The sequence below is a fragment of the Felis catus genome, chromosome D1, assembly GCF_018350175.1.
Source record: "Felis catus isolate Fca126 chromosome D1, F.catus_Fca126_mat1.0, whole genome shotgun sequence".
NCBI lineage: Eukaryota > Metazoa > Chordata > Mammalia > Carnivora > Felidae > Felis > Felis catus.
In genome coordinates, this window is record NC_058377.1 from 16,383,916 (window position 1) to 16,409,754 (window position 25,839).

General features: G+C 44.0%; 1 long non-coding RNA gene and 1 other non-coding gene across 2 annotated transcripts; both read left to right on the forward strand.

Moving 5' to 3' along the window:
- The first annotated feature begins 11,434 nt into the window (after positions 1-11,434).
- Positions 11,435-11,601, forward strand: LOC111556869. The gene has a single exon (XR_002736585.2). It is a non-coding gene; the product is annotated as a U1 spliceosomal RNA (small nuclear RNA).
- A 5,192-nt stretch (positions 11,602-16,793) lies between these two features.
- LOC123380259 lies at positions 16,794-22,356 on the forward strand. Its single transcript, XR_006585789.1, has 3 exons — positions 16,794-16,930; positions 19,979-20,203; positions 22,131-22,356. It is a non-coding gene; the product is annotated as an uncharacterized LOC123380259 (long non-coding RNA).
- The last annotated feature ends 3,483 nt before the right edge of the window (positions 22,357-25,839 follow it).

A 25,839-nucleotide genomic window follows, 5' to 3' on the forward strand; every position in this document is an offset into this window, starting at 1 on the left:
ACCTTATTCATTTTTTTGCCATTTTTTGCATGCATTCACTTGTGTGTGTGAGGTCCCATGTAATTTTAAATCGTGTACAGATTCGTGGAACCACTACCACAATCAGGACCAAGCACTATTCTATCATAACAGAATTCCCTTGTGCTATCCCTTACATTTGTGAGCAACACATGCACGCGTGCATGCACACACACACACACACACACACACACAGAGTCTCTGTCCTCTAACGCCACTTCTCCATCTCTATAGTTTCGTCATTTTGAGAATGTCATGCAAATGGCATCATTCAGTGGTTGACTTTTCTCACGTATTACTTATAAATTCACGATCCATTTTGAATTACCTTTTGCACACGATGTGAGGTTTAGGTCAAGTTTTTTTTTTTTCTTCTGGTGCTTATGGATGTCTAATTTCTCCAGTGCCATTTGTTAAAAAAAAAAAATCATTCTTCTTTTTCTTTTAAGTTTCTTTATATTTATTTTGAGAGAGAGTGAGAGCAGGTAAGGGGCAAAGAGAGAGGAAGACAGATAGAACCCCCGAAGCAGGCTCCACACTGTCAGCTCAGAGCCCGGCAGGGGGCTCAAACTCATGAACCATGAGATCATGACGTGAGCCGAAATCAAGAGTCAGATGCTTAACTGACTGAGCTGCCCAGGTGCCCCATCCGTCATTCCTCTTTTGAATTGCTTTTGTCTCTTTGTGAAAACTCGTATGGCCATATTTGTAGGAGTCTCTTCCTGGGTTCTCTCATCTGTTCCATTGATCTATGTGTCTATCAGTCCATGCTGTGTTGATTACTGTAGCTTTGCAGTGAATCTGTAGCTATACTATAAGCTTTAACATGAGATAGAATGATTCCTCCCACTTTCTTCTTTTTTAAAAATGTTTTAGCGATTCTAACTCCTTTGCCTTTTCATACAATTTTAGAATCAGCCTGTCTATACCTACAAAACATCTTTCTGGGATCTCAAATTTTAATAATTTTATAAGTCTTCTTCATTTAGGGGCACCTGGGTGGCTCAGTCAGTTAAGCAATCTTGATTTCGGCTCAGGTCATGAGTTCATGAGTTCAAGCCCCATGTCAGGCTCTGTGCTGACATTGCAGAGCCTGCTTGGGATTCTCTCTCTCCCTCTCTCTCTGCCCCTACCCCACTAACACTCTGTTTCTCTCTCTCTCTCTCTCTCAAGAATAAGTTAACATTTAAAAAATGTCTTCTTGGGGCGCCTGGGTGGCGCAGTCGGTTAAGCGTCCGACTTCAGCCAGGTCACGATCTCGCGGTCCGTGAGTTCGAGCCCCGCGTCAGGCTCTGGGCTGATGGCTCGGAGCCGGGAGCCTGTTTCCGACTCTGTGTCTCCCTCTCTCTGCCCCTCCCCCGTTCATGCTCTGTCTCTCTCTGTCCCAAAAATAAATAAAAATAAATAAATAAATAAATAAATAATAAAAAATGTCTTCTTCATTTAATGTATTTTGTTTTTCTTAACATCTCTTCTTGTTACTTAATCTATTGTATGTCACAGAAGACTTCAATTTTCCTGTGTAGATAAGACAAGCCCACTGTCGACATACTGTTCACCAAACTGTTCCATATTTATCTTTACATGTGTTCTTTGGACTTCACAGTAACCCTAAGAGGAAGACACTAGCATTATTTCCATTTTACAGGTGAGGAAACTGAGGCATGGCTAGATTAAATCGTCCGTCCGACACCTCACAGCTAGCAAGTGGCAGAGCTGGAATTTGGACCTAAGCAATCTAATTCTAGAATACACGCTTTTATCCTCTGCGCTATGCTGCTTTTCCTTGAAAATAGTTATTTCATTCAAGAAATATTTACTGAGTGCCTGTTATGTGCCAGGGACTGTTCTGGGTGCTGGGACTACAGCAGCCATGAGTCAAACACAATTAAACTATGGATAAAACCAAATCCCTGTTCTCGAGAAGCTTATTTTCTCAGGGGCGGGTGAGGGTGGGGTGGGGCGGGGAAGAGAACTTACGGAATGAACGCCATCACTATTGTTTTACTAACGTATTATTTCATTATTGGGTTTATGCTGGGGGCAGTGCCTCTCTTAGTTACAGAGGCTGGGGTCTCACCCAAAAGATACGCCTATTCCCCAGTCTTACCAATCTTCTGGGTTCTGGAATATCTCTCGGTTGGGACACAGGAACTGGTTGGAAGACCCAGGGAGACAGTAAGCTTAGCCACCAAGAGGAGAAAGCTGTCTAGACATTAGCTCTTGGGTGGTGGAAGATAAGACCACACCTGCTCCCAATATGTGTTCAAAGGCTTGAGAAAACAGGACATATATATGCAAAGTGCTTGGGCACTTGTCCAGTCCAAGAGTGGGCTATAGAGCATTCAGACCAAGCTTGTGAGTAAGTCAGCTATAGGACAATCAGGAGATCAGACCTTTCTATACTATTTTCTAAAAAAACATTTTGTTGAAGCATAGTACACGTATAGAAGAGTGCACAAATCCCAAGTGTATACCTTGATGAATTTCCATCCACGCAACCAGCATCCAAATCAAAGAAATAGAACACGACTAGTACCCCAGGAGTCCCTGCGCCCCTTCTAGTCGCTAGCCTCAAAGACAGTTACTATCTTGATTTCAAACACCATTGATTAGCGTCGCCTAATTTGGAACTTTCGATGAGTAGAACCGTACAGTATATCCCCTACTGTGTCTGGTTTTCTCTCGCTGAACATTGTGTTGCTGAGATGCACCCATTTGCTGCATGTACTACCCATCTTTGTGCTGTATACTAAGTGTTCCCTCACGTGAAGATACCCTAATTTATCTATTCTATTGCAAATGGACGTTTAGGTTGTTTCTAATATTTGGCTGCTACAGATACCTCTGCTATTAACACCCTAGCATATGGTTTTAGTGAACAGATGTATACAAAAAAATGCACATGGGGTGTGTTCCTGGGAACAGCGTTGCTGGGTCATCCCATATATATGTGATTATGATGAGCTTTAGTAGGTACTGTCAATTTCCCAAGCCACAGCATTGCTTCATACTGCTTTCAACGATGTCTCCCTTATTTTTAGTCAAATCTTTTGTTGAGGACTCCATCTCATTTCATCTACAAACAAACATTTTAAAATCTATGTTTGGGCTAGAGGATTGGTGAGGGGACAGCAAAGACAGGAAACCTGAATACAGGGGAACCTAGGACAGGTGCAGGTGTGTGTGGTCAGCCAGTTCTTCCTCTCTAGATATTCTCCTCCAAGAGCTAAGCTTTAGGGGTCGTGATTTTGCTTTATAAAATACAATGTTCCTTCGCACAGTTGAATTGAATGGGTTTTCAATGAATGCTAATTAATTGCCTCATTATTGATCGCCCATTAGTGATTAGGTTAAATCATTAAACCGTAAGCTTAGGTGGAAAGAGACCATGCATGTGTTTCAACACTGTAGCCTCAGACACAATAGAGGTGCCGTAAATGTTAGGGTGAATAAACAAATAAATAAATGAACGAGTTTCCTAAAGCTTCACGACTACGCATCATGGCCTGACGTATCATGCTTGGTTCATTCCGCAGATATTAATCCTCTGACTCAGAATTAGGGATCCAGGCCCTTCTCGCAAGTCTGTCCTAAACACCATGAGACGGTATGTGAGCTCTCTTGGGATTATGCACATAGGATCAGTCAGCTGGCCAACCACACTCCTTCAGGGGGTGCATCCTGGCCCCACCCTCACGGAGATCATGGTCAAAAAGCAGAGGCTCAGAGAGAGAGCCTAGGAAAGAACATGCACACGCAGAATGCTGCCCTCTCTTCACTGTTCATGAGCACGAACAAAGGGCTCATTTACACAGAGTGTCACATTTAATCCGCTCAAAAGCCCTGTGGGACATGTTGTTATTGTTGTATTCATTTTAGAAAATAAGGCAATTCAGAGAAGTGCGGTGACTTGTCCATGGTCACAACTAGTAAGTGGTAAAGCCCGCCTTTCGCTTAGATCTGTCTAAACCAAGATCCTGAGATGTTGTCAGTTATGTGTGCATACATCATTTAAAAATTAGGGGCGCCTGGGTGGCTCAGTCGGTTAAGTGTCCAACTCTTGATTTGGGCTCAGATCACGATCTCACGTTTCATGAGACTGAGCTCCAAGCCAGGCTCTGCACTCACAGTGTGGAGCCTGGAGCCTGCTTGGGATTCTCTCTCTCTCTCTCTCTCTCTCTCTCTCTCTCTCAGTTCTCTGCCGTTCCACTGCTCATGCTCTCTCGCTCTCTCTCTCTCTCTCTCTCTCTCTCTCTCAAAATAAATAAATAAACCTTAGAAAAGAATTAAAGTTGCTTTGGCTCTCAAGTGTGGTGGCATTTTATATTTGATTTCAATTAAGTTAAATACATTCTGTACAGAGCATCTACCATGTACGGAAGACCTATGTGTGACTTAAGCTAATATTAAATGCTATTTACTTTCCCTAAACACTCCTTCGGCTTCCCTGGTTAGGAGAAAGCTGAGCCCTGAGTGAGAATTATTTGGCGATCATAGCAGAGATGACCTGAAGCCTGAAGAAGTGGGTCTTAAGGGTTCAGAAAGGCCTTTCCAGAAGCAGAGACACACAGGAGTTATGAGGGACGGGAGGAAGATGACCAGGTAGAAACAAGGCAGGAGAGAAGGAAGCCGGAAATGATTTCCCATCAGAAATGGCTTTGCTTTGTTTTCACGACAGCCGTTGACTTCCCAAAGGCCAAAGAACGCAGGACATACTTGAGGGTCACTGGCAGGTCCCTGCATTGCCGGACTGCAGAGAACACAAACCCTCCGGTCACAGATGACGTGGCCGGCCACCTCACCCACACCTCTGCCGTCTGGGTCCTGGCGATGCTGGCTCCTTGTCAGTGCTGCTGGCTGCTGTGACCCTGGGCTGCGGGGGAGGGGCAGAGCAGCAGGTGACGGGAGGACACTGCAGTACAAGGCAAAGCCGTGGGAAGAGCCGCGTTGTCCTGTAGTCCTTTGACAGGCCAGGGGACTGCAGGAATCCAAGGGTGGGGGTGGGGTGAGGAGGTAGAATATCACTGTTGCAGGGCCCTAGCCAGGAAGAAAATGCTTTAAAATTCAGCTTCCTGGCCTGGTTCCCAGCACAGCTAATGCCTGGAACTGACCAGTTGCCTGGAGAGTTTCAATTCTTTATTACATGCAGCTTATGCCTTAGCGTTCAGTTTTCTTTTGCCACTCAGTTTCAGATGGCCCACTGTGGCCTCTGCTCATGATTCAGACTGAAATAGCGGCCTGCTTTGCATGCTCGTTCAAGATACATTTCAGTTCTTGTTTCTTTGAAAAGGTCCTGCCTGGGATGCTGTATGAAATGTCAAGTTCCGGTCTGGTATTCCCCCACGTACCTTCAGGCCTGTAGTGTGACTTTTATGGGATTCCCACTCATACCCAGAATCCCTGCATGTTAATGGGCTTGTCTAATTCAGAAATGGCTGGATGATGTCATGGCCCCATGAGATCATACATTTTCACCTTACATCACCTTCCATGGACTAGCTGGAATCCAAATTACTTAGCCCATCCCATTCTCTATTAGGACATATCTATTACAGACAAAGAGTTATCAAGGCATTATAATCTTCCTACAAAGTAACCAAAGGGACTTGTACAGATTTTTACAATGATCTGTTTCCCAGACCCACACCTCTGACTGTTGGCTAGTCCTTACTGATACGAACCTACAGCTGTCCTGAGACCGCTTAAGGTTAGACTGTGTTTTCCTGTGTTGGACATGGGATAGATAATGGCTTCCCATAACTTCTGCAATGTCCCCAACATACCCCCTGGAAGTTTTTCCCACATATAAGACCACTTAGCTCTTATGAAAGCCCTGAGAAGCTTAAGTTCAAGGTTATATGTAAGACATTGGGAACTTAAACTTGGAGATTTTTTTTTAAGTTTATTTATTTAAGCAATCACTACACCCAAATATGGGGCTTGAACTCACACCCCAAGATTAAGAGCCACATGCTCCACCTACTGTGCTAGCCAAGTGCCCGTATGGAAATTCTCAAGACCTTAGTGCTTTGCTCAGGGCTACCTTTGTTGACTTTTCTGGCCATTGGAGCTGGTCATCCCTTTCAGAAATGGATGCTTCTCCTCTGACCCTATTTTTTTTTTATCCCTCCACATTCTAAAGAAGAGTCCCTTTCCAGACATCTATATATTCTTTAATATCCCCTTTATTCAGAAAGCCCCTTTCTGGATGTTCTGAACAAACGACCCAGGTGTGGCAAGAACTGGTTACTGATAGGAAAGTCAGGATCCAGAGCGATCAGTCAGAATTAGACAAGGACCCCAATGAAAAATAAACGAACTTGAACAGTTCACAAAAGAGGAAATATACAGGGCTAAAAGACACGTGGGAAAATGTTCAAGTTCACTAATAACAAAAGAAATGCAAATTTTAAAAACCAGGTACCATTTTTTATCTATCGAACTTGCAAAGTTAAAAAAAGAAAAGAAAAAGAAGAATATCCAGAGTCGACAAGTATGCAGTGGAGGGGCCACCGCCATGCTCTGCTAGGGATTGTATACATTGATACTACTTTTAGAGGGACAGTCTAGTGATGCGTATCATTCCGTTCCTTTCCAATTATCCCAAGAAAATGATCCAAAATAGATTAAAAATTTTATTCACAAAGATCCAGTGTTGTTTATAAGACTGAAAAAGAAGCTGGAAACAACTTAGATGTCAAAAAAGAAGAGATTGGTTGAATACATTTCAGTATCCTCCCACAATAGAACATTAATGCAGCCATCAGATAAGACCTTTAGTCAAGTTTCTAGTAACATGGGGAAATGCTCTTATTGCGGTGTTAAGTAAAAAGAGAAAAATACCGAATCATATATATGTTATAATCTCAAATACGTTAAAAAATAAAACCCCAAAACACAGAAGCAAAGAAGGGGATAAAATATACTGACTTATTAACAGTGGTTGTCTTGGGGTTTTGGAATCACTGGCAATTTTTCCTTTTCCTTCTTCTTCCCTTTTCCCTCTAATGTTCTATACTGATAATATATTGTCTTTATAATAAAATTTTTATTTGAAAATAATTGGCTACAGAAATCAAGACGTGCAGTCTTGGCATGAGAATAGACCTATTGGTAGAAGAGATTAGAAAGGCCAGAAATAAATTGTTCCATTTATGGTCAATTGATTTTCAATAGGGCATTAAGAAAATTCAAGGGGGAATAATGGTCTATTCAATAAATGGTACTGGGACAACTGGATATCCACATGCAAAAGAGTGAAGCTGGCCTTCCTCACATCATGCATAAAAATTAACTAAACTCGATCATGGACCTAATTGTAACAGCTAAAACTATAAAATTCTTGCAAGAAAACACAGAAGTAAATCTTCATGACCTTACGTTAGGCGAAACCTTCTTAAATAAGACACCAAAAGCACAGACAACAAAAGAAAAAGGGACAGATTAGACTTCATCAAAATTAAATATTTTTTGTACTTCAAAGAACATGACCTAGAAAGTGAAAAGACAACCCACATAACGTGGGGAAATATTTGCAAATCATATATCTGATAAGGGAATTGTGCCCAAAATATATAAAGAACTCTTACAACTCAACAAAAAGATTAATAATTCAGATGAAAAATGGACAAAGATTCGTGTAAACATTTCTCCAAAGAAGGTATACAGATGTCTAATAAGAACTTCTTTATTCATTTCTTATTGCTGCCATAATTAAAATACCACAAACTTAGTGGGTTAAAACAATACCAATTTATCAGAGCACCTGGCTGACTCAGTCAGTGGAGCGTGTGACTGTTGATCATGAAGTTGTGAGTTCAAGCCCCACGTTGGGTACAGAGATTACTTAAAAATAAAATTTTTAAAAAACAAAACAATGTATTGTCTTACAGTTCTGGAGCTCAGAAGTCTAATATGGGGAGAAATAGAGACTAACTGTTCCTGGGTACAGGATATCTTTTGGGGATGATGAAAATATTTTAAAATGGATTTTGGTGATGGTTGCACAACTCTGAATATACTAAAAAACATTGATTTGTGCATATACTCTAAATATATGGGTTGTATATATGTAAATTATATCTCAATAAGCTGTGAAAAAATAATAAATGAATCCTAGTAGGATCCCAAATCAGTTTAGCAATAAATCCAATGCAAACTGGCTTAAAGAGTTAAGGAAATTTATTAGCTCATTTACCTGAAAAGTACCAAGGAAGTAAGGACTTCAAGTGCAGTGTAGTCTGGAGCACCCCTCCCCAGGAGCTAGAGCCCCAAATGTGCATGCCGGTATCCAAGGTGGGGAAGGTGGGATGGATGTTGTAGAAATATCGCCCACTAAGGGCAGAGAGAAGAAAACAGAAGAAGGTCAAGTTCAAAGATACATCTTAGTGGGGTGCCTGGGTGACTCAGACGGTTAGGAATCATGATCTCACAGTTCATGAGTTCAAGTCCAGCTTCTGTGCTGACCACCTTGGAGCCTGGAGCCTGGAGCTTGCTTCTGATTCTGTGTCTCCCTCTCTCTCTCTCTCTCTCTCTCTCTCTCTCTCTCTCTGCCCCTCCCGCATTCATGCTTTCTCTCTCTCTCTCTCTCAAAAACAAACAAACAAATTTTTTTAAAGTTACATCTTAGAGACTGTGCGCATCAGGCTGAAGCTAGTGAGGGAGTTGTGTGCTAGACTGAGGCTTGAGAAAAACAGCTAAGGACAGTGATAAATGTTCTAAAATAAGATTGTTGTTGGGGCGCCTGGGTGGCACAGTCGGTTAAGCGTCCGACTTCAACCAGGTCACGATCTCGCAGTCCGTGAGTTCGAGCCCCGCGTCGGGCTCTGGGCTGACGGCTCAGAGCCTGGAGCCTGTTTCCAATTCTGTGTCTCCCTCTCTCTCTGCCCCTCCCCCATTCATGCTCTGTCTCTCTCTGTCCCAAAAAATAAATAAACGTTGAAAAAAAAAAAAAAAGATTGTTGTGATGGCTTCACAGCCCTGTAAATACAATTTAAAAACACTAAATTATACACCTTAAATGGCAAGTGAATCATATTTCAATAAGGTTGTTTTTTTTTTTTTAATGTTTAGAGCAAGAAGATAAGTATTAATTTAGCACTTGGGCATAGGAGGCCAGATTTACAAGTGACCGAGAGAAAAGGGTGCCTCTCCTATTTAGGGTTCCCTCAAGGAGAATGGAGTTCAGTGTGAAGTCCAAGATGTGGGAAAGATCATAAGCGAGCCTCTGCGTATTTTAAAGGAGTCCAAGACTCCAGAGCCCAGATAAGTTACGTCTTAGGGCCCTGAAAGAACTTGTAGGTGTAGTCATTATTTATCCTATAATCTGTGAGAATTATGGAGAATTGGGGAAGAGAAGGTTTTTTTAAATTTTTTTAACATTTATTCATTTTTTGATAGAGAGAGACAGAGCGTGAGTGGGGGAGGGGCAGAGAGAGAGGGAGACACAGAATCTGAAGCAGGCTCCAGGCTCTGAGCTGACAGCACAGAGCCCGACACGGGGCTCGAACTCACAGACCGTGAGATCATGACCTGAGCCCAAGTCGGACACCCAACCGACTGAGCCACCCAGGTGCCCCGAAGAGAAGTTTTGAAGATAGGCACACATACAGATTTATCATAAGTGACATGGGGAGGGTGAGAATGGAAGTTCTCCCAGAACCTTTAATAAAATGAAACCTGTTTCAAAGAATGCAAGCTCTGTATGGCAGGGACTTCATCTGCTTGTGCATAACTGTATCTTTAGCTCCTAGAACATTGCCTAACCCATTATAGGCACCCAAATATTTGCTTAAGGTTGAGTGTTGACTTCTCCAGGATAGGCAGTGGGGGAGAACCTGGGTACACAGTGAACAGCATGGAAGCTAGGCTATACACAAAATGAATCTTGGACAAAAGAAACCTTAGTGAGAGTTTTGTTGTTGTTGTTATAAAATGGTTTTGGATTTGGCCAAATGCTTTTGCTGTATCTATCGAAATAATCATATGGTTTTTCTCCTTTATTCTGTTAATATGATAAATTATATTAACTGATTTTCCAATGTTAAACCATCTTGCATTCCTAGGATAAACCCACTTGGGAAGGCCATGTTATCCTTTTTATATACTGCTGAATTCAGTTTGCTAGTATTTTGTTAACAATGAAGCCATCTGGGCCTAAGGGAAGATTTTTCATTACCAATCCAATTTATTTAATTGATATAGGACTCTTTAGGTATTTCATTTCTTCTTGAGTCCGTTGTGATCATTAGTGTCTTTCAAGGAATGTATCCATTTCATCAAGTTTTTAAATTTTCATTGGCGTAAAATTTTTCATAATGTTCCATTGTTGTCTTTTTAATATCTGTAGGGTCTGTAGTGAAATCCTCCCTTGTATTGGCACCAAAAACTAAATCTTGACCCAAGGTAAACAATAAACTATAGTAATATGGAAAAAACAAACAGACAAACCCTAAATCTTGGGACCAGAGTCAGATGTGAAAGTCTAGGCAAATTGCAGTTGGTTACTATGTCTCTTACATCTCCTATGTTTATTTCCCTTCCATTGTCAACCTTGGAGGATCCACTTTAGATTTAATGAAAGCTGCTAGGAAGAAAGGTAGCCTCCAGAAACAGCAAGTAGCAAGCTCGTTGTTGATCTTGGGCGAGATTCTTAGGTAGGTTTGTGAGTGATACAAAAAAAAAAAAAAAAATTGGTGATCGCTGAGAGTCATATATTCACTAAGAAGAATTTGGCTGTAATTCCTAATGGCTATCTATCTACCTCCCTTGACAGCTGGGATTGTTCAAACTAGTATTTACTGTGGCCCTATTTTGGACCATGTGTACCAGGTGCAGACAAAACAGAGGGTGAGGAAAACTCCCTGCCTTTACCGTATAGTGAGGGTGATAGTCACTAAACCAGTAAGTGCATGAATATAACTACAAACTGTGGGAAGCGCTATGAAGGAATTGTGCCAGATTTTTTATTTAGATTGGGTGGTGGAAGGGGGGAGGAGGCCGTCCAAGCAAAGCCTCCAAGAGGAACTCCCGTTGAAAGATGAGTAAGAGTTAGCCTAGGAAATAATGACAGGAAGAGTATTCGAGGTGAGCAGCATGGGCTTGAGTTAGGAAAGTGTTTGCTGAGTTTGAGGAACTGAGAGCAGGCAAGTGTTGCTGGCAAGTAGTGGGAAAGTGAGACGCACTGGAGCCAGGGAGGCGGGAGGGTCAAAAACTATGAAAGCTTTAAAGGGCGATTACAGGGTTGCCTTCTATCCTAAGGGCACTAGAAAGCCATTGGTAGAGTTTGGGCAGGAATGTAGCATGATCCAGTTTTGTTTTACTCATTACAGAAAAACGTAAACACATATGACAACAGATACAATAGTATTAGGACCTACTACATGCCCATGACCAGCTTCAAAAATTATCTTAGATACTTACCTGGCAGGGGAGATACCATGATCATCACGGAGGTGGTTTTCCCAGGGCAAGGCTTATCCATTGCACTGCGGGTGTGCTGACCTCTGCGATTTCCCCAAATGTGGGAAACTCTACCGCATAATTTGTGGTAGTGGGGGACTGCGTTCGCACTTTCCCCTAGGAAAAAAAAAAAATTACCTTAGAGCTGATCCTCAGGATTCCGGAATAAGAAATAGAAATTCCTGGGGTGCCTGGATGTCTCAGTCAGTTAAGCATCCAACTCTTGGTTTTGGGTTAGGTCATGATCTCGCGATTTCCAGTGTTCGAGCCCCGTATTGGGCTCCGCGCTGACAGTGCTGCGTAGCCTGCTTGGGATTCTCTCTCTCCCTCTCTCTCTGCCCCTCCCCCACTCATGCTGTCTCTGTGTCTCTCAAATTAAATAAGTAAACATTAAAAAATAAAAAAAAAAAGGAATAGAAATTCCTAGAAATTCTTGATATTATAAGCAATTCTGTGTTTTGTTTTAACGTTTATTCATTTTTGAGAGACAGAGCGTGAGTGGGGGAGGGGCAGAGAGAGAGGGAGACACAGAATCCAAAGCAGGTTTCAGGCTCTGGGCTGTCAGCACAGAGCCCGGCATGGGACTTGAACCCACAAACCGTGAGATCATGACCTAAGCCGAAGTTAGGCGCTTAACCAACAGAGCCACCCAGCACCCCAGCAATTCTGTATTTTTTATAACACTTCATTTACATGGTTTATATTCTTTAAAATTTTTTAAAAATTTTTATTCATTTGAGAGAGAGAGACAGACAGAGCTCAAGTGGCGGAGGGGCAGAGAGAGAGGCAGACGTAGAATCTGAAGCAGGCTCCAGGCTCTGAGCTGTCAGAACAGAGCCCAACGAGGGGTTTGACCCCCCTTGAACCACAAGGTCATGACCTGAGTGGAAATTGGACACTCAAGTGACTGAGTCACGCAGGAGCCCTTTGCATGTTTTAAGTAATAGTGAATGATTGGGGCGCCTGGCTGACTCAGTCAGTAGAGCATGTGATTCTTGATCTCAGGGTTGTGAGTTTGAGCTCCACGTTGGGTGTAGACATTACTTAAAAAAACAAAAAAATCTTAAGTAACAATAATAATAAGTGATCATGACAACAAACAGTGCACCAGTTTTCTGTGATAGGTGTCTACTAAAAGTTTCAGAGGCTTGCTATAAAAAAAACAATGTACCGGGCGCCTGGGTGGCTCAGTCGGTTAAGTGTCTGACTTCGGCTCAGGTAATGATCTCAGGGTACGTGAGTTCAAGCCCCACATCAGCCTCTCTGCTGTCAGCGCAGAGCCCACTTTGGATCCTCCCTCCCTCTCTCTCTCTGCCCCTCTCCTGCTTGCACTCACTCAAAAATAAATATTTAAAAAATTAATTAATTAAAATAAATTAAAACTTAAAAAAGCAATGTAGGGGTACATGGATGTCTCAGTCAGCTGAGCGTCCGACTCTTGATTTCCATTCAGGTCATGATCCCAGGCTTAGGACCCCAGGATTGGGCCACATGGAGCTCCGAGCAGAGCCTGGAGCCTGCTTAGGATTCTCTCTCTCCCCCACTTGAGTGCTGTCTTTCTCTCTCTCTCTCAAATAAACTTAAAAAAAAAAAAAAAAGCAATGTAATAAATGCACATTTATCATTATTGTAAACCAACAAATTGTGACAAGATTCTGTATTTCGGGGCGCCTAGCTGGCTCAGTCAGTACAGCATGTGCTTCTTGATCTTAGAGTTGTGAGTTCAAGCCCCACATTGGTCGTGGAGCCTTAAATAAATAAATAAATAGAATTTAAAAGTCTTTTTAAAAAATATTATATATTTCTTTTTTTTTTATTTTTTTAACGTTTATTTATTTTTGAGACAGAGAGAGACAGAGCATGAACGGGGGAGGGGCAGAGAGAGAGGGAGACACAGAATCGGAAGCAGGCTCCAGGCCCTGAGCCATCAGCCCAGAGGCCGACGCGGGGCTCGAACTCACGGACCGCGAGATCGTGACCTGAGCTGAAGTCGGACGCTTAACCGACTGAGCCACCCAGGCGCCCCAAAAATATTATATATTTCAATAACATGGAAACATGATCTGTACTTGATATAGTCATTTGTCGATAGAAAGTCCTAAGAGACAATCTAAAAAGTTAACACAAAAGAAATGTCAAATAAAAAGTATGTAAAAAATTGAAGGAGGATGCTACAAATATTTAGTATTTAAAAGGTAGCATTCTTGGGGCACGTGGGTGGCTCAGTCAGTTAAGTGTCTGAACTTCGGTTCAGGTCATGATTTCACGTCTGTGGGTTTGAGCCCATGTAGGGCTCTGTGCTGACAGCTTAGAGCCTGGAGCCTGCTTTGGATTCTGTGTCTCCCTCTCTCTGCTTCTCTGCAGCTTGTGCTCTCTCTCTCTCAATAATAAATAAATAAAAACTTTTTAAAATTTATTAAAAAATAAATAAGATAGCATTCTTAAAACGAAAATTTTAAACACACAAAGCATTAATTGCCCTAATAGTCGCAATTTTTGTGTAATGACAGATATTCCAGGTAGAAAAGAAATTGCTTGTGTTTGCATTGGTATCAGTTGAATTGCTAAAAACGCACCCAAAGGCATTTGTAAGTTAGGCATTAGGGTTCATGTTGCTTCATACAAGCTCATTTCCATTTGTAACAATTTGGTTTTAGTGTTGAAATTGGTATTACTTTTGCAAATTCTGGTTTTAGATCAGTTTCTGATTTCGTGTCAGTGTATTTATTCTGCAACATTCACATCTCCTCTCTTTGCATTTCTTCTGTGCAAGTATTTACAGATGACCATAACCCACAGCGAATATTCAAACGTTTTAAAAAGCACCAATGAGCAAAAAAAAAAAAAAAAAAAAAAGCACCAATGAACGTTATTGAGTAGTATTCAAATAACGCAACGTTCAGACTTCCTGGCACCACACAGAATCCCAGATTGAAGTTGCCAGTTGAAGGACTTAACTTTGACTACAAACCTTGTTACTTCTTGAATCACCACTCACTGGATTTCTGTCAAGCAAGTTGTGCCTCTAAGCTTATTTATATTTTATTTACAAGAATACTTGGGGGGCGCCTGGGTGGCCCAGTCGGTTGGGCGGCCGACTTCGGCTCAGGTCATGATCTCGCGGTCTGTGAGTTCGAGCCCCGCGTCGGGCTCTGTGCTGACAGCTCGGAGCCTGGAGCCTGTTTCCCATTCTGTGTCTCCCTCTCTCTCTCTGACCCTCCCCCATTCATGCTCTGTCTCTCTCTGTCTCAAAAATAAATAAACGTTAAAAAAAAAAAATTAAAAAAAAAAAAAGAATACTTGGCCTGAGCAGCAGACAGAGCCACGAACACCCACTTCTCACATGGCGGCGAAGATAAATGGGCATGGACAGGTTCTTGCTGTGTTTTGGAATCAGTGGAGGCCATCAAGACAGTACAGCCCATTTTAACAGTCTCTATGCAGAACATCATCTTTTTGTTGACACTGGCGGTCTGAGTGGAACACATGGGGGTTATGAGAAATTAAGAAGGAAGTAAGATGGAATTGTTAGGCTGGGTGAGGACTCTCAGAAAGGAGATAGGGCGACAGGGCAAAACAGTCTTGTCTCTGTATAGGAGAAGCGAATAGGGAAAGCGAAAGCGGCTGGGGTGCTGAGGATGAGCCGTGATGGACCTCGAAACATCTTCTGGTAGGATTTCATCAGCACTTGGTTGGGTAACTTTCTCTGGTCACTGGGAAACCTGTGGGACTTTCTCCTCCAAGATCAATGTGGCCCATGCACTTGCTGCTTTCACTTGTTCCTGGTGGTTGTGGCTGTGTGCAGTCTGCATTGGCTGCTTCAGGGCTCTCTAAGTTAATCTAGTGGGAAGGTCTCACATTTATCAGTTGGCTCAATTCGATTTCACTCTTGGGTCACTGTTTTCTATGCTATAAATAGGCCAGAAGTAAAGTCCCTTCTTTGGTAGAGTCCCTTACTTGCCACTGTACCCTGACTTTTCCCATAGTTCAAGGCTGAGCTCTTTTTTTTTTTTTTTTAATGTTGATTTATTTATTTTTGACAGAGAAAGAGAGAACAAGTTGGGGAGGGGCAAGGGCAGAGAGAGAGGGAGACACAATCCCAAGCAGGCTCCAGGCTCTGAGCTGTCATCACAGATCCCGATGCCGGGCTCAAACCTACAAACCGTGAGATCATGACCTGAGCTGAAGTTGGATGCTTAACCTACTGAGCCACCCAGGTGTCCTAAGGCTGAGCTCTTCTTACTCCCTTGATCACTGGATGTGTCAAATCTCTTTTTTGTTCAAGTTACTGGTTTTATGTATCCATGCAATGAATTACTATGTAGCCTGTATAAAAATGATGCATTAAGAAAAGGGGGGGGGCGGTGCCTGGGTGGCTCAGTCGGTTAAACACCTGATTTCGGCTCAGGCCATGATCTCGCAGTTTATGAGTTCGAGCCCCGCGTCGGGCTCTGTGCTGACAGCTCAGAGCCTGGAGCCTGCTTCGGGCTCTATGTCTCCCTCTCTCTCTGCCCCTCCCCCACTTATGCTCTGTCTCTCAAAAATAAATAAATGGAAAAGTAAAAATAAAAAATCAAAGACTTTGAAGTTTAGAGGGGGAGAGAGACCAGAACACAAAGCAATCAAAGTGCAGTATGATAAATGCCTCAGAGGTATACCTGGGGATGCGTGGAGAGCAACAGGTTAAATATAAGTGGTAGGAGGAGAGAAGAGGCAGGCAGGAAAAGCCTCTAGAGGTCACATTCAACAGCAGTCTTTCATTTTCCCTAGGTTGAAATGGTCTACCACCTAGATTCAACAGCTGTTAACATTTTGCCATATTCACTTAGCAAGCAAAAACAACCAGATACGCAAATGCTAAACCCTCTGAAACTTCACCCCTAAATGTTTAAGTACCCAACTCCTAAACATGACATTTTGCATAACCGTAATGCCATTTTCAAGCATAAAAATTAACATTCACTCCTTTTGATTACCTAACAGCTAATCCATATAAAAAAAAATCATCCCAGGCGTGCCTGGATGGCTCAGTCGGTTGAGCGTCTGACTCCTGATTTCGGCTCAGGTTGTGATCTCACGCCCCATGGCGGGCTGCGTGCTGACAGCGTGGAGCCTGCTCGCGATTCTCTCTCTCCCGCTGTCTGCCCCTTCCCCGCGCGCGTGCACACGCTTTCCCTCTCTCTCAAAATAAATAAATAAACTTAAAAAAAAAAAAAAGACGAAAGTGAAAAAATCATCCCGATTTCGCCGAGACGTCTTTCGAGGGTTGTTTTCTCTTCCAACCCAGGGTCCAGGCCAGACTCACACGCTGCACATGGCGGCGGCGGTTTGCGCTAGAACTTGGTGAAGCTGGAATTCTGTTTGCCAGAAGCTCCTCCCCTGGACGGTTTCAGGTCAGAGTAGGTCAAAAGAGGAATGTGCATGAGATTTGCAAGGCAGAAATGAAGCAGTAAGTATTATTTCTGAAGGTCACTGTGGTTAGCTGTGGTGACAGTTGCAAACACAAGTGTTAGTGAGCTCAAGCTTGTCCTGTTTTGCTCCGATTAGTGTGCAGAAAGTCTTCCCAGCCGCTGACCCCGTTAGCCAACAGTGGCCCAGGCCCACCTCCACGTATTTGCTGGTGGGTCTGCAAAGGTGGTGACTGCATGAGTTTTCTCATCACGGTCCCATGTCAGGGAGATGTGCCTGACGTCCCATATGGGTGACTCCTGATTCCCTGACTTCTCTGCTTGTCCTTCACTTCCCCTGCTCCTTCCGCAATGGTGTTTCTGATAGAAACTCCTCTCACAATTCATAGTGTCTCTGCCTCCCTGACTGCTATGCTTATTGGTACCAGCTGTGGTCTCAGGGAAACAGAATCTTCAAGATGGGAGTCTGGAATTGGTTCTCTGATCTGATTATTTTTTTTCTTAATTTTAAGTTTATTTATTTTGAGAGAGACAGTGCAAGCAGGGGAGGGGCAGAGGGAGAGAGAGGGAGAGGGAGAGAGAGAATCCCAAGCAGGCTCCGAATTGCCAGCACAGAGTCAGACACGGGGCTCGAGCCCACGAAACTGTGAGATCATGGCCTGAGTCAGACGCTCGACCAACTGACCCACGCAGACACCCTGATCTGATTAAATTTAAATGTCTTAATGACGATCGCCAGTGGTAAAGGGGACATTGGTATTCCATGGCATTTGGTGGCAAAACAGTCACTTAAATTCTTATCTGTAGTCATCTATGATAAATACTTACAGAAGCCAAGCCTTTGTGTAACCAAATATTTGCTGCCATAGAACGTTTCAGTTGAAATAGTAGCATAACGAGCTTTGTTGGTTGCTTCTAAGATGCTGGAGAGTTTGGAGAAAGAAAATGATGAGCTTAGGGCTTTAAATTCCCAGCTTAAGATCTGGGAAAAGGACCAAAAAAAAAAAAAAAAAAAAAAAATTCTTTGACTACCCTAAAAGAAACTCTTATCTCTTGTAGCCTTAGGGTAAAGATTTCTCGTAACCAAACTAAATTTCTACTTTCAGAGAACTGACCTCCAATAAATATTGAATAACCTAGTAGGGTCTCATGTTAAAAATAAGACATTTACTTGGAAGGAATAAGAACCTGAATCTTAGGGGACATATGGACAGATTCTGATGACGCTGGAGACCTTAAACTCCACATTCTGCTCACCTTCCTTCAGCAGTGAAAGTCTAGTTAATCCTCCCTTATCTGAAAAAGCTGTAATGGCTTCCCCAAGGTAGTTGCCTTCCAGGGGACTGCTGATCCTCCTGGAACGTAACCCTACCACCTCTTTTAGATATGTAACCAGATTCAAGTGACAGCAGGCCGCAGTGTGGCCCAGGAGAAAACACCACACACATCACAAGAATATTGAGAGCTTGTCAGTTTCTTTGGTGTTTCACTTTTTGTTTTGACATAACTTCAGCCTTACTGAAAAGTTACACAAGTAGTACAACAATTCTCTTTACCTTAAAAAAGAAACCTTTTAGGGCGCCTGGGTGGCTCAGTCCATTAAGCATCCGACCTCGGTTCAGGTCACGATCCCACGGTTCGTAGGTTTGAGCCCCGCGTTGGGCTCTGTGCCGACAGCTCAGAGCTCGGACCCTGCTTCGGATTCTGTGTCTCCCTCTCTCTCTGCCCCTCCCCTGCTCGTGCTCTCTCTCTCTCTCAAAAATAAATTAAAATTAAAAATAAGATTTTTTTAAATGTTTATTTACTTATTTTGAGGGGGGATGGGGCAGAGGGAGAGAGAGAGGGAGAGAGAGAGAATACTAAGCAGGCTCCCAGTACAGAGCCCAACTAGGGCCTTGATCTCACAACTGTGAGACCACAGCTTGAGCCAAAATCAAGAGTCGGTGCTTAACTGACTGAGCCAACCAGGCACTGCCCCACCTTTTTTTAAAGTAGGCTTCACGCCCAGTGCAAAGCCCACCCTGGGGCTTAAACTCACGACCCTGAGATCAAGACCTGAGCTGAGATCAGGTGAGATCAATACCTGAGTTGAGATCAAGAGGCAGATGCTAAACTGACTGGAGCCACCCAGGCATCACATATGATTCTCTTTACCTTGAATCAAGACCCCTCAAATGCCAATTTAGATTGACAGAAACCTAGGGAATATGTATGAGAATAGATCCTAAAGGTGTTGGATCAGGATGAAAGGAATATAGTTTTGGATTGGGCTGAACGTATTAATATGGGTGCACTAAGCAGAGATTCTAAATTTAATGTATTTGTTCAGGTTGGCTGGGAATGACTCTAATCATTTGCTTTTTTAAAATTTTAATATTTATTTATTTTCGAGAGAGAGAGAGAGAGAGTGAGACAGAGCACGAGCAGGGGAGGGGCAGGCAGAGAGAGAGGACACAGAATCGGAAGCACAGAATCAGAACATCCAATATGGAAGAGAAAGGCACCCAGAATGTGAGAATGGATTTATGTGAAGCCAGCTTCACGTACTCCTCGGTAAGATCCCGAGGACGCTCCCTTCAGCAGAGAAATTGCATTAGTGAGAAGAACACCAGCGTCACTGAAGGGCTCTGTGGTGGCTCTTCTCTAAAAGCAAAGCATAATCGTGGGAAATGCAGTCATCAAAATGGGCTCTCTGAATTGATCCAACGGGGACGATGGGATACCAGGGTGTTGGGAGTCAAGTGCAGGCATTTAGTAACTAAGACAAAGTCAGCATGGCGGCTGTAAAGGACAACAGGGTCAAAGCGGGCATCGGAGTGATTTGGCCTGCAGAGCGTCTGCACTGGCTGGGGGCTCCCAGCGTCCCTCGGGCAGAAATGCCTGGGCAGCCTACTGAAAGTCTTTCCTTGGTTTGAATAAGCGCAGAACCTGTACTCTCGGTGAACAGAAGTCTGACTTCTGACAATAGAGTGAGAGTCCTTCCACAATTCTTAGATTCGGCCCAGTTCATAAACCCCAACCCCCTGCTCTACTGCCAAAAAGTCACTGTTAATGTTCCTCCTGCCCCTTCCCGTACTGCCATTTACCAGGTGACGTTCGGAAGGAAAAACCACCAGATGTGGGGGAGATTACTGAACCGTGGCTCTGAACTGATGCTAATCCCTGGAGACTCAAAATGCCACTGTGATCTGTCAGAGTAGCGGCTTATGGAAGTTAAATGATCTTCGAAAGTTACGGCTTGGCTCCCTCTCTCAACAAGCCCAGTGGTTCCCAGAACCATCCGATTGTTATTTCCTCAGCTCCAGAAGGTATAGGTGGGTATGAATTGCAGCTCAGATATACTCAGGAGGTATCTGACTGTATACCCTGAACAACTGGTAGACTCCCCACATTGGTCCTCTGACCAAGGGAGTAAAGACGATGATGATAGAAAAGGCCAAGTACAAGTCACTAGAACCGTGTCCACATACTAAAATAGTAAACTAAAGCCAGTATCACATTTCTGGAAGGATTGAGAAGCTTAGTGGCACCAATGAGTTCTTGAAAGATTCAAGGGTGGGGCGCCTGGGTGGCTCAGTTGGTTAAGCGTCCGACTTGGGCTCAGGTCATGACCTCGCAGTTGGTGGGTTTGAGCCCCGTGTCGGGCTCTGTGCTGACAGCTCAGAGCCGGGAGGCTGCTTCGGATTCTGTGTCCGCCCTCTTTCTCTGCCCCTCCCCTGCTTGTGCTCTGTCTCTCTGTCTCTCTCTCTCTCTCTCTCTCAAAATAAATAAGTAAACAGCTTTTTAAAATTTTTTTAAAAGAAATTAAAATGAATAAAAAATGTTCAATGCTTTAATTGCTTTTAAGATACCAGTAATAAACTTTTGCATGTGAACATAACCTTTTTATGAAGAGTAACTATTCTCCAAAAGGATGAGACGAGCAGGGGAAAGCATGGCTCTGTTTTCTATTTTCGTAAATCCCTTTAACGTCTGGCTCATAGAAGACAGCTAGATTCTCATAACTGATTCGGCCTAGTCTATTGCAATATCCCGTATCACGGAGCCTCTGGATGACTCCGTAGTTCATTCTTGATGAAACAAGAGTGAAAGAGATAGTTTGGCATTATTTCGAAAATAGTTTTCATCTCACAGACCCTCTGAAAGGGTCTGAGGGGACTCTACGATTCCCAGACCACACCCTGAGAACCCCTGTTATATATAGCATCGTGCCACAGGGTTTTTGCTCTATTTTGCATTTTCTTTCACCACTAATGAATTTTTGTAGCTATTTTTCATTAACTACAAAGTAATTAATGCTCATCAGCTTTGCAGATGTTATAAGGTTGGAAGAGGAGGGGATTATGGTAAAAGGTGACAAGAACACAAGCTGACATGATTTCAGCAGACCAGGATCAAGCAGAATTAAAGGTGGAATGACCTGTCTTAACATTTTGCTTCGTTTTTAATTGGTTGCACGAGTACTGGCAGCATAGGCTGGGAAGAACCGGCCTGACAGCAGCTCGTATGAAAAAGACCTGGCAGCTCGTGTCAACCACAAGCTAAATATGAACCAACAGTTTAAACATAACGTTAAGAAGCACCCGTAGGAGCACCTGGCTGGCTTAGTCGGTGGAGCATGCGACTCTTGACTTCAGGGTCATGAGTTCGAGCCCCACGTTGCGTGGAGCAATTACTTAAAATAAATTAATTAATTAAAAAAAAAAAAGAAGCATCAATAGAAGTGTAACCACTGAGCTGGGGCAGACAGGTAGTGTTATTGACTTGGAGGAGAGGTGGGGGAGTCCCCACCTGGATTCTCAGAAAGCACAAGGGGAGGGGATAGGACGCGTGCAGCATTTGTGCTCTGCTAACAATGTGGGGTTTTTTTCTTAACGTTTACTTATTTTGAGGGAACGAGGGCACACGTGAGTGGGGGAGGGGCAGAGAGAGAGGGAGAGAGAGAGAATCCCAAGCAGGCTCTGCACAGTCTGGAGTCTGTGGGAGGTTCAAATCCCAGCTCTGCCACTTGCTAAATGCGCTGCCTCTGTTAAACTCTCTGAACCTCGGTTTCCCCATTTATAGAATCAAAATGATATCGTGTATATTAGGAAGATTGAATGAGAAAATCCATGTAAAGTGCTTATCTTAGTATCTGGCATATGGTAATTGTTCATTAAACATTATTGCATAAAGTATATTTTATCAGATATTTTTAAAGGGAAACAGAATCTGGAGACATGCCTTTCTGCCTACACACAGGCTGCTGACTTGCTTTGACCGGAGGAGTGGTGTTCGTGCCCACGGGCCACAGGCGGCCCCGTTTCAGAAGAGGAGCTCTGTTCTACATTTGCAGCACCAGAAGTCCCCTCCAGCGGCTTTCCTAGAAGGAAGATGGATTAACGTTTGCTTTGAAATGACAGTTGTTTCACAAACTTTTGCTTTAATTATGAATTTATATTTCTGAGCATATTTACTGAGCTAAGACAACTCACGTTAATTCTTTTTTCCTTAATTTTTTTAATGTTTATTTTTGAAGGAGAGAGAGAGAGAGAGACAGACACAGAGCGCGAGCAGGGGAGGGGCAGAGAGGGGGAGACACAGAATCCGAAGTAGGCTCCAGGCTCCGAGCTGTCAGCACAGAGCCCGACGCGGGGCTCGAACTAACAAACCGTGAGATCATGACCTGAGCCGAAGTCGGATGCTCAACCGACTGAGCCACCCAGATGCCCCAACAACTCACGTAATTCTTACTGAATTATGCTTGAAAGCCCCTTTATAGGATGAAATGATAAAATCTAATTGTTTTATTCCAAGACTATCCTTCAAATAGTCTTTTCTTTCACCACTGACTTATGAGTCCTTCTTTTTTTTTTAATTTTTTTTTTAACATTTATTTATTTTTGAGACAGAGAGAGATAGAGCATGAACGAGGAGGGGCAGAGAGAGAGGGAGACACAGAATCGGAAACAGGCTCCAGGCTCTGAGCCGTCAGCACAGAGCCTGACGCGGGGCTCGAGCTCACGGACCGCGAGATCGTGACCTGAGCCGAAGTGGGACGCTCAACTGACTGAGCCACCCAGGCGCCCCATGAGTCCTTCTTTAGCACGTATTAAATTCTAGTTCGGGCAGTGAACAAGTACTTGTAAGCCTTGACTATGGGCCATACTATGATAGGCATGGGGGAAAATGACACATGGTGAGTAAAAACATAGTCCCTCTCCTGACGCCTGGAGCTTTATACAAACGCTGACGTACATTTCCAGGTTATCTATTTGGTTCCACTGGTATCTCTATGACTTTTCGTCCCAGGGCCACGGTCGTTATCATCGTACTTGCCATTTATTGAACAGCTTGTAAGGGCCAGGCACCGTGCTGGGCGCTTTACACACAATATTTCATCGAACATTCATAACAGTTCTGTAAATGGTATTCTTTCCCCCACTCTGCTGAACTCAGAAACTGAGGATCTTTCCCAAGGCGACTATACTAGTCCGCTCCAGCCGCCATAAATAACCAAATACCACAGACTGTGTGGCGTAAACAATCAAAATTCTTTTCTCACAGTTCTGGAGCCTGGAAAATCCAAGATCAGGGTTCTGAGGTCCCAGAAGGGTTTGGTTTCTGGTGAGAGGTCTATCCTCGGCTTGCAGATGACTGATCGCTCTCCCTGACTGTGTTCTCACATGGCCTTTCCTCTGCGGTCTTGTGGCAAGTGGGGAGAACCCATCTCCAAATACAGTCGCACCGAAGGTGAAGGCTTCGGCGTGTAAATTTGGGGGGGGGGACCCAATTCAGTCTGTAAGAGCGACTTGTCCAGGAAATAGTGGCCCCACGTTCAAACTTCCTCCGGGCCTGAATTCTTATTCAACGCCGTTTCTGTCTAATAGGGGGAAATCCCATCTAATTACACTTACTTTCTTGAAAACCAGAGAAAACCCAAAACAAAACGAAACAAATCGAAGCATCCTTATCCATGAATTCTTTCAGATGAATTTCACAAATCACCTCGACACGTTCCGCGTTGGAAAGAACCGATGTCTGTACACCAACACATCGCTGCATCCGGGAACAGACTGAGTGCTGTCTCAGCAACAGGTGAGGGGAGTCACCTGCTTCTCCTCATCCGTGTCTCACGTACGTTTCTTCTTATTAAGGGTTTTCTGAGACGATTTCTTTGAGCTTAGTGCTTCTCAAGTTTTAATGTACATGCGGCCCCCTGGGGATCTTCTTAAACAGCAGACGCAGCAGCCTGGGGCGAGCCTGGGTTCCTGCCTTTCCAACAAGCTCCCAGACGTGGCTGCGGGCGTGCTAGGGACCGTACTTGGAAAAGTAAGGTTGTGTTCGCGCTGTTCTGAACGAGACGGTTTAGTCTAATATTTCAGAACTGGCTACTGTGATTATCCAGAAAAGCTACTGATTTTTATTTGACCAGTTTTGCATACCGTTTCCTTCCCCAACCCAGCAGGTTTCCTTGTGACTGTGGAGGCCGGCTGGAGCAGCCAGGGTCAGGGCCAGGGTCTGGGGAGAGGGGACCGCATGCAGGTACTAAAACAGTCCTCTGGCATCCCCTGCCTGGAAGTCTGGGCAACCAGGCAGTAAGGCCCTTCCCACCCTCACCCTTGCGATGTCACCTTTCTTTTTTGTTTTTAAGTTTACTTATTTATTTTGAGAGAAAGGGAGAGAGCATGAGCACGAGCAGGACAGAGAGAGACAGAGAGAGAGAGAGAGAGAGAGAGAGAGAGAGAATCCCAAGCAGGCTCCGTCTCACAAACGGTGAGATCATGACCTGAGCTGAGATTGAAAGTCAGATGCTTAACCAACTGAGCCACCCAGGCGCCCCGTGATGTTACCTTTCCGCATGACTTAGACTCAGACCCAGTGTATTGTGCATCTTAGCCTAGAGTATCTGCTCAATGAACACTTGCTGGATAAATTAATCTAGAGCAAACTCCCCCCCACAAATCGTTCTGGCAGATAGGGAAACTGAGGCCCAGAGAGAGGAAGCAAATTTTTGGAGCTGAGTTATGGGCCTGGCTGGAAAGAGAACTCAGGTTTCCTGCCTTCTATGCAGTGGTGCTCCTCGAGCTATGCCTTGAGAGAGTCATCAAAGGGGTGTGGTCTCACTTGAGGAAGGCTCCAGAACCTCACAGCATTAGACCCAGGAGGAGACCTTAAGATCACATTATCCAGGGTTTCTTAACCAAGGTGTGTGTCAGAACCACTGTTTACACGCCTGGGCCTCACCCCAGAAGAGTCTGATTCAATAGGTCCGCTGTGGGCACGACAGGATCCAAACAATCCCCAGGTGGGTGAATCAGATACACAGCCAGCTTCGAGAACCGCCGTCTGGACCCGATCTCCTTTTTTACTGAACCGCAGCAGCTGGCTGATGGCCACGCAGCACCATTCCATAGGACTTCCTTGAGACCTGAGCTTCCAGAAGTTAGGAACCATGTCTAATCATGGGCTTCCTGACCAGGAGAGGGGAGGGGGAAGGGTGACAGAGGGTGAGGGTGACTTGGCAGCCAGACCTGGCATCCCATTTCTCCAAGCATAGCGCCAGGCCAGGAAAGTCTTGTGTGCGAGCAGGAAAGGCAGTTGTTTAAAGGCTGTAATCTGAGAGATGTGGAAGGCTTTCTCCCCAGCTTTAAAAAAAAATCACACGGCAGAGTGATTTAAAAAGCAGAGATCTCTCAAAGAGCCCGCGAGAGAATTCACAGCCCCGCTCCGCCACCAGTGTTAGCAAATTCCTTCACCTCAACCTCAGTTTCCCCACCTGTAAAACGTGGGCATCAACAGGACCCACCCGTAGAACCCAGAGGCGAAGCATGTGACAGTTGAAGCCAGACTGGCCGGTTCAAATCCCAGTTCCGCCGCTTGTCGGCTGTGTGGCTTTTGGCGAGTTAGTTAAACTTCTTTGTGCCTCAACTTCATCACTTGTAAGATGACGATGATAAAAGTAATTTCC